This window comes from Chinchilla lanigera, unplaced genomic scaffold (assembly GCF_000276665.1).
Source record: "Chinchilla lanigera isolate Chin_1 unplaced genomic scaffold, ChiLan1.0 scaffold00044, whole genome shotgun sequence".
Classification (NCBI taxonomy): Eukaryota; Metazoa; Chordata; class Mammalia; order Rodentia; family Chinchillidae; genus Chinchilla; species Chinchilla lanigera.
The window spans coordinates 8,834,118-8,843,978 of NW_004955445.1; positions in this window are offsets into that span (position 1 = coordinate 8,834,118).

A 9,861-nucleotide genomic window follows, 5' to 3' on the forward strand; every position below is an offset into this window, starting at 1 on the left:
CTTCGTTGAAGATAACGATATGTAACGTAACAACCACTGTTAATGCCTATCATTCTGTTTTGAAACCCTGTATCATTTTTATTGTTTTTGCTTTGTTTTGTTTTTGTCTATGTTGTTGTTATTTTGTTATTTTTTTATTGTCTTTAAAATTAAAAAAATAGGTCCAGGGATATAGCTCAGTGGCACAAGCGCCTGCCTGGCAAGTGCAAGGTCCCGAGTTGGATTTCTGGTACCAAAAAAAAAGTAATAATAATAATAAAATTAAATTAAATTACAAAACTAAAATAAGTTGCTTGGAAAAGTTGTCTCAGGTGAGTACTTTTCTCTCAGCTCATCTGAAGCGCACCAGCGGCCAGCTTTTCCAGTAACCATTGGCCCATTAGGAGATCTTCTCTAGGGGCATCTTCTCAGCCTGGGACTGCGTTTATGTAATTGGGGACTTGGCTTATGGAAGAAGATGACAGAAAGGAGGGAGGGAGGAAAAAGAAAAACCACAATTGTTTTAAATGGATCTAAAAAAGAGAAAGCGGGGCTAGGGATTTACCTCAGCAGCAAAAGCACCTGCCAGGCAAGCACAAGGTCGTGAATTCGGTTCCCGGTACCGGAAAAAAACCAAAAAATAAAAAATAAAAAAAAATAAAAATAAAATAAAAAAGAGAAAGCGAGAGAACTCAATTTCCCCACTTTTTCCAGATTGAAAAGCCATCCCCGGGATACAGCAGCTCACGGCTACATGAACTCAGCCCATCATTAAGTTGCCAACTCCGCTCACTCTCCTATTCTGCTAATATTTCTGATGTGCTTTAAGAATTTGTCCATTTGAAAGCCAGGCATGCCATGCACGCGGCTATAATCCCAGCACACAGGGAGGCTAAAGCAGGAGGATCACAAGTTTAAGACAGTTTAGCAATTTAGTGAAACTCTGTCTCAAAATAAAAAATGAAAAGGGACTGGAGATACAGCTCAGGGTGAAGGCCTTGGGTTCAGTCTTCACTACTCCCTCCTAAATTTTCTTCCCATTTGATAGATTTTTTTTATTGGTCATCTTTGTTTTTTTTGTTTTTGTTTTTCTTCTGGTACCAGGAATCGAACTCACGACCTTGCATTTGCCAGGCAGGTGCGGTGCCGCTGAGCTAAATCCCCAGCCCTTATTGGTCATCTTTACTGAGCCCTCCTACTAGACATTTTCATATAATTTTTGCAATAACTCAGTCGTTATAAGTCTCAGTTCTTCGGGGACAAAACTGAGCTGTGGCGAGATCACACAGGTGGAAAGGGATATGTCCTAAGGCGCAGACCCACATCCGGTTGGCATGGGATGACAGGCTGACTCTAACAAGCATATATATCTATTATTTTTTTCTCTACATAGCAGCACCCTGGTTTCCATGGAAGCCATGGGATCTCCTGTGACTTTTCCTAGCTGAAAAGTAAATATTTTAGGGCCAAGGATATAGCTCAGCAGCATGGTGCCTGCCTGGCAAATGTGAGGTCATGAGTTTGATTCCCAGTACCAAGAAAAAAAGAAAAAGTAAACATTTTATTTTATTTTTATTTTAAAAATTTTCCTAGCTGTGAAATCTGAATAGAGTTGTTCCATATTTTAATATATGTACTATTATTTTCTTTTCTTAAAGTTACATTTTCGTAGTGGGCATATCTTACTTTTATACTCTAAAATGTTTAATATTTTTATGGCCTTTCCTGTTTGGACATAAGCATCCTGGTTTTCTTTTTTTTTTGGTAACAGGAATTGAACTCATGACCTTGCACATGCCAGGCAGGTGCTGTGTCACTGAGCTATATCCCTGGCCCCATCCTGGTTTTCTTAGAGATGATATGAAATGTTTATTTACATATTTCAAATTTTCCATGATTTTTTTTTTTTTAAGACAAGATCTTACTATGTAGTCCAGGCTGGCCTTGAGTTCTGAGTACTGGGATTACAGGCATGCACCACACACCGGACCTGCATTTGTAAATCTAAGTAATACATCAGAAAACTATCAGAAAACTCCAGACCTGTTCCCATTAACATTATAAATAAGACAAGAATGTGCTCTCTTACTATTGCTATTTCTCACTCTCCTAAAAACATTTAGACCAAAAGAACACAGGCTTAGGTGTAGCTCAGGGTAGAGCACTTGCCTAATACAGGCCAAGCACTGGGTTCAAAACCACAGCATCGGGGCATTGGGGCTGGGGATTTAGCTCAGTGGCACAGCGCCTGCCTGGCAAGCGCAAGGTCGTGAGTTCGATCCCCGGTACCGGAAAAAACAAAACCAAAAACAAACAAACAAAACCACAGCATCACACACAAAAAGTAACTGAAAACAAAAGAGAAATATAATCCAAGCTGGGCGTGGTGGCACACACCTGTAATCCTGTTCTCTTCTCCTTCTCCTCCTCCTCCTTCTTGTCTTCTCTCTCGCTCTCTCTCTCTCTCTTTCTCTTCCAGTCCTGGTGATTGAACCCAGGGCCTTACATCTGCCAGGCAAAGGCTCTAGTACTGAACTATTCCATGACATATGTCCATTGCTGGCAAAAGAGTTTGTCAGTATTCCTCAGTGAAAAAGGACCCTGAACCAGATGTCAGGAGTAATCATTATGTGTCTTTGAACCAGTCAGTTAGCCTCTCTAGACCTTGGTTTCCACATCTGTAAAATGGGGCTGGGACTGACCTACTCATGGTTTCCAACAGTTCTTGCAGCTCTGACATTTGATGACTTTAAATTACCAAATGTGGGCTAGGGATATAGCTCAGTGGCACAGTGCCTGCCTGGCAGGGGTGAGATCCTGAGTTCAATTCCCAGTACCAAAATAAATACATACATACATACATAAATTTGAGGGGTTTTTTTGCATGTGTGTGGTGCTGGGGATCAAACCCAGGGCCTTGTGCATACGAGGCAAGAACTCTGCCAGTGAAATCTGAGTTTTTAAATAAATAACCAAATGTGTCTTAGTGATAAAGCAGGTGATGCAAATATTTTTTTTCTCAGTTTAAGAACCTTAAACTAATGGAATTCAAAATCCAAAGACAGAGCCCTGCATGATGGTGCACACCTATAATCCCAACACTCGGGATGCTGAGGCAAGAGGATCACCGCAAGTTCAAGGCCAGCCTGAACTATGTAACAAGGACCCGTCTCAAAAAACCCAACCAAAAAAAAAATAAAATCCAGAGACAGTCAGCTCTCAGATGAACTATTTGAGTGAAACTTTGATGCCTATGTGTGTCACAGAAAGTTACTTTTTGCTGGGTATGGCGATGCACCACAGAATTTGGGAGGCCGAAACAGGAGGATCACCACAAGTTTGAGGCCTGCCTGAGCGGCACAGAATTCAAGGTTAGCCTGAACTACACAGCAAGACCTTGTCTCAAAAAACAAACAGACAAACAAATAAACAAACAAACAAAAAACCCTGAAACTCTGTACCCATGAAATAATTTCCTATTCCTGTTTGCCAGAGTTTGACTACTCTACACACTTTATTCTGTGGAACCATACAATGTTTGTGATTTGGTGCATCAGAAAATAGATGCTTTCAAAAATTAATGGCATTGGGGGCAAACTCTGAGTATACAATTATTTGGTGCACCAGAAAATAGTGCTTTCAAACAGTTGGGGTCAACTTCTGCACTGATGGGCCCCGGGTAATGATGACTATAGAGGAAAAAGAAAACAGCCTGTTGATAGACACAGGTGCAAGTCCCTCGGTCCTTCTTTTCAGTCCTGGCCTTCCTTCCAGCCATCATACCTCAGTGAAAGGAGTCACTCTGTTTTTCACAACCCTTAGGCTGTAACTACTTGTTAGATCTTTCTTGCGTATCTCTGTCTTCCTGAGAAACCACTTTGAAGATACCACCATGTATTACAGCAGCCATTGATATTTTCCTACTAATCTGTCCATAACTCTGTACTGTTTGTATTGTTCCTATGCTATTTCATAAATGGATGTATGTTTATTATTATGTGTTTCCTACAACAACCATTGAGAACAGTCAATGATTATTCAATAAGTCACTCATGTATAGCTCTATTTTCTTTAGAAACCACTTTGAAGATACCAAAGTGTAGTACAACAACCATTGATAATAACCTACCACTTTTGTCTGTAACTCACTATTATTTGTCTATTTGTTTTCCTGAGAAACTGTCTTGTAGATAACAATATGTAAAACAACAACCATTGATAATTTCCTACCACTTTGTCTGTAAATCGGTAAGCCCCATTACTATGTTATCCTTCTTTTACTCTTTAAAATAATAAAAAAAGAATAAAAAAATTAAAAAAAATTAATGGCATCAAAAAAAAAAAAATTAATGGCATCACAAGGAGAAAGGAGCCATCTCGAAAGGGTCTCCATCGGACAAAGTTGTGGCAATTTTTCCCCCAATCAGATTTTATTGGTAGACTTTAAATATACATAATGATCACATTCATCATAGGGAATTTGTACCTGTACATGAGATAAATTGATTCTTTTTTTCCCATTTTCCTCCCCTCACTTCTACCCCTCAAGTTCTGGCAATTTAAGCACCAAAGAAAGATAATTATATTCTACAGTCCTTTGCTCTACCACCTGAGTTATCAAAGGGAGCACCAAGAAAAGATCACCATAAACCAGTCTAGGAGTCAAGGGCATGGCCACCTTGGAGGAAAAGGGTTGGACTACGCCCTGAGGAGGGGCTCGGGGCAGGGTTCTGGGGTACTGTGCGTGTTCTGAAGCACAATCCTCATCGTTATTGCACGGATGTGTTCACTTTGGGAACTCACTAAGTTGAATGAACTGCGTGTTTTTCTATGTGTTATACCTCAATAGAAAGATGAATTCAGGGACCGGGGGTGTGCAGCTCAGGGGTAGAATGTGGGCTCACAGTCCTCAAGGCCCTGCCTTCAGTCTCCTAAACAGAACAAAAAAATAACACGAGCTTAGGAGCCACGGGTAGATAATTTCGGTCTCATTTCCCATGAAATCCCAGCCTGAAAAATTAATCAGGTAGTTGGTGACACGGCTGTGAACTACTTTAGGGCACAGGCTGGGAGTAATTATGGTCTTGTCATTTCTTTGGCTCAGCTCAGCGCTTTGGCCCGAATGGAATGTTCGGGCAAGTCTTCTTAAAATAGTTCTAATGAAGCACTTTGGGTCAGGTGGGACGCCAGTGTTACCTAGGAGCTCGTTCCTAAGATCAAGTCATGTAAAACTCAACGCCATTTTTTGTTGTAATAGGATCAGTGGCCTGGCAGGCTCAGGGAATTTGCTACAATCGCTGTGGAACACTGGCAGAACCGAAAGCAGTTGCGATCCAAGCCAGAAGGGAGATGTCGTGCCTGGCAGGAGCGGCCAGCAAACGGCTCTGAAAGGCTGTTGGCAGAGGTGACTCTGGAGCACCGGGGTCTAGTTCCTAGCCGTGCCTCGATACCAGTCATGGCCCACTGGACACCGAAGAGATCCAGCAGTCTAATCAGAGAAAGACACAAGGGCTAGTGTGGACCCTGGAGCTGAAACAGGGGCCAGGGAAGGAACAGTGACCGCAGCTCTGAAGGAGAGGCAGGTGGAGGAGGTCTGGAGAGGGCCTGGGGCCTCCGGGGAGAAATGCAGCCCGCCTGAGGTGCTCCACAGGGTACAACCAGGGGACTGTATCTCTCAGCCTCACCCCCAGTCTCCTGCTGGGAATTCCACTGGTGACACACCAGGTGCCACGGGGTGAACAGCCACGCCAGAAACACCAGGCAGAGTAGACGAGGGGAGGAGGGGCTGGAGGGGCAAAAGAAGACATCGGCAGAGCCATTTATTATGTGGCTGACTGATCACTTTTCTTTCCCAACCTGTTTGCATACATAGATAGATAGATAGATAGATGATAGATAGACAGGCAGGCAGATAGACAGTTGGCCTGCACTTGGGAGGCTGAGGCAGGAAGATCATCCTGCATTTAAGGTCAGCCTGAACTGCACAGCAAGACCCTGCCTCCTAAAAACAAAAACAAAAACAAAACAAAGCAAAACAAAAAAGACCCTAAACTAAGATTGTGATAGTTAATGGCCTTTTGCTGAGAGTTGAAGTGAGGAATAAACTATGTAAAATATGTAAAGTACCTTGCATGGAGCCCTGTAGAAAATTTTTTAGAAGGCAGTGTAGTGGTAGTTATTGTTATTGTTATGATCAGAGGGAAAAGACCGGGTTTAGTTTACAGTTGACTGAACCGAAGGCGGTGAGAGATGTCGGAGGCAGCCTGGCACTGGCCTCCCCACTTGACAGGTACCTCCTCTACCTGTAAGAGTATCGGGTCAGAGCTGGAGGTACAGCTCCACGATAGAGTGCTTGTCTTGAATATGCAAGGCCTTGGGTTTAATTCCCAGCAATACAAACAAAACAAAAGAAAATCAAGTCTACCTAAGCAGAGCCAAAGTGACTCCAAAGTCCCAGACTATACACACAGCCATTTTAACATCTGTGTAAAAAAATTTTTAAATATCTTGCCCACTTGGGCTACCCCTATTCCAACCCTTCCCACCAACAAATCACAGTGCTGGCTTATTTTAGCAAAAGACCATTTGTTTAAAGGAGCCTGCCAAGTGAGAGGATCCAGATTCCTCCTTTTCTCTCTTTTTTAAAAAAAAAACACAGATAAAAATAAGCCCAAGATGGTCTGTTTCTGCCACGGCTGATAAAAAAACAGTAGCCTTATGCCATGGTTTGAATATGGTTTGTCCCGTCCAAAATTCATGTTGAAATCTGATTGCCATTGTGGGGGTGTGGAGAGCTGGGACCCGTAAGAGCTAATGAGGGTGCTGAGAGGAATTTGGGGTTAAGTCTCACTGAACTGGATTAGTTTTTTTTTTTTTTTTTCCGGTACCAGGAATCGAACTCACGACCTCGCACTTGCCAGGCAGGCACTGTGCTGCTGAGCTAAATCCCCAGCCCCTGAACTGGATTAGTTACAGAGCAGGTTGTTGTCACGTGAAGCTGTCCCTTCATATTTTGTCTCTAGTGCATGAATCCTCCTGCCCTGCTATTTTCTGCTTTTAATTGAAGTAGCACAAGACCCATGCCAGGGCCACACTCTTGGCCTTCCTCTCCTCTAAAACTAAGAGCCAAAATAAACTTTTTTCTTTATAAGTTATTTTGTCATAGCACTATAAAATGGAGTAAGACACCGTCTAACAAGACTTGTGATCAATTACCTTCACGACCATGGGGAAAGTGATCAGACGACCAACCAGACTGGCCACAGAACCTGCCAGTTCCACCTATGTAGTTTGGACACTAGCTATTATGAAGCTCCACAAACCTCAATCCCCCACCCGCCACAGGGACCTTTGAGGAAAAATCAAGAAGGAAAAGTTACTCAGAAGGTACAAGGTCCATGGAGGCTGTATCTTAAAGAACAGATGTCATTGTTCCAAGCCAGGTACCCCAGGACTGGAGTTCTCAGATTCAGCAGGTAAAAATACACAGTGGCTAGTTAAATTAGAATGTCACATGAATAACAATTTTTTTTTTTTTTTTTTTTTTTTTTTTTTTTTACCATGTCCCCAGTATTGAATGGGACATATTTTACCATGTCTGGTACAGCTCTTGAAAGTCTGGAAACAGGATGTTGGGGGATGAAGACAGGAATCCATATATAAAAGCTGAGGTCAGGTGGAGCCCTCTCTCCTGATGAGAAAAAGAAATTGCGGGGCTGGGGATTTAGCTCAGCGGCACAGCTCCTGCCTGGCAAGCGCAAGGTTGTGAGTTCAATCCTCCGTACCGGGGGTGGGGGGGAATTGCCCAGCATCCACAGCACATTTATTTATACAATCAGCATATGAATAAGTTCATGCAGCCAGGCGTGCACGCCTGTAATCCCAGCACTTGGGAGGCTGAGGCACGAGGATCGTTGTGAGTTCGAGACCAGCCTGGGCTACAAAGTGAGCTCAAGGCCAGCTTGCACTGCATAGCGAGACCCTGTCTCAAAAAAAAGACCAAAAAATAGATAAATAAATAAATGAGTAAGTTCATGGAGAATTTAAGGGGAGGGTAGAAACTGAGACAAGAAAGTCTAATCTATTAGAACAGCAAGTCTTGGAAATTTGGTGGCTTCATGGGGACAAGAAAAAATTGTCTCTTATCTCAAGCGAAGGTCAAGTCACTATGTGCATCAGCTCCCTGAGCTGTGCATGCTTCTCAGGGGCCCTGCCAAACTCATGAGAGGCAGTGGCCTTGTCCTGGACACCCAAGGTACAGACGGCTTCGCTCCCAACATCTCCCTTTTCTGTTTTGTAGTAGAAGCTTCCGATGATGTCTTTAGGAGAGGGTGGAGATTTGTCTGCAGAATATTCTGCAGGAGACTAATAAGCAAATTACTAATACAAATAATGTAATGGTGCTCAATATCATAATCATTCTGTGGCATGCCAGATTAAAAGGATTAAATACATTTAACAGGTCAAGTACAGACTTAGCTACGTGATCTGGAGTGAAAGCACTGACTTGGTCATGTCAAAGAGTCATCATTTGTTGATGGAGTTTTTGTAAGTCCAAACCTATATTATAATGATGAAATATACCCATTAAGCGTGCCATCACTTTTTCTCATCCCCATTGGGTATCACTGTACAGCAGAGCAGTCATGTATATGTGGCTAAATTCAACACGGTATCATAGCCCCTGACGATATTGAAGGGCTTTAACTGATCACCTCTATCTAAAACAGTTGCCTCAAGGGTACTGACTTGTATTTCCAGTTTTAAATCGGTATCTTCTTGGGTCTCTAAAGCATATGACATGGTTTTTTTCACAGTACAATTAAATGAATATTTTTGAAAAACATGAGCATCAGAGTGGCCACCCAGAAGTTAGGATTGATTAGTAAAAACAGGTATGGAAGCAGGAGCCTCCCAAGGTAATGGATGAGACACGGATGGATTAGGAAACAATGTCCAATAGGGCATAGTATGTGAAGCTTCTACCTGCAAAGAGACCAGCGTAAGCACGGCCAAGAAAATTGCAGCAGGGTTGTAGGTATTTCTGCTCTTGGTTACCATCTGCTGAGCATCCTGGGTCAATTTCTCTAATTGGCCCCAGGTTGGGTATGACCTCATCCTAGTCTGTTGGCTGTGGCAAGGTCTCTGACACATCACTGCCACAGGACTGAGCATCAGCTTCTTGAAAGGTGGAACCAACTCCTTTTCTTGGTTTGGGTCCATGATACAGCCAGACAGCATGCTCTGGAAAGACAAGGCATACCCTTGACCCCACGTGATTACTGGGCTAGGTCCCTCCATTGTCCAGTATGAAGATCTTTCTAAAGGACCCTTCCTAGCTTTTTTTTTTCCTGATTGAATTGTCTGTCTGCTACTATAGTCTCATCCTGAGTAGGATTTAAAAGGTAAGAGTATATAGTGCCAAGTGAAGTCTATTATGGTGAATTTATGGGGAAGCATATGCTAAAAAATTGTGGTTTATCTGACATTCACATTTCACCACGCATCCCATTTTATCTGGCATCTCAGTTCAAGAATGACAAAGACAGAAGTGAAAGGGACACAGCTCAAGTTAGCAATCAAGTGGTGGCTTCCCAGCCCTGAGGTTTCATTCTTTATAAAGTGGCGTCAGTTGGCAACATTTTGGGAATTTCTGGCTTCCTTTGAACATGTGAAGCTTCATCCATCTGGTAGTAGATGCTCTGTAATAAGAACATAATGGGACAGAAGAGACCTTGGAAAAGTGAACACTGGATCCTGACTTGTTAGGACAGAGGGATTATGGCTAAATTCATTAGGGAGTTGTTGGTTGCATGAGGAGTCTGGAGTCGCAGTCAGCAGCCCATGCCTCAGGCTTCAGGACACCCCTACCACCACCCCACC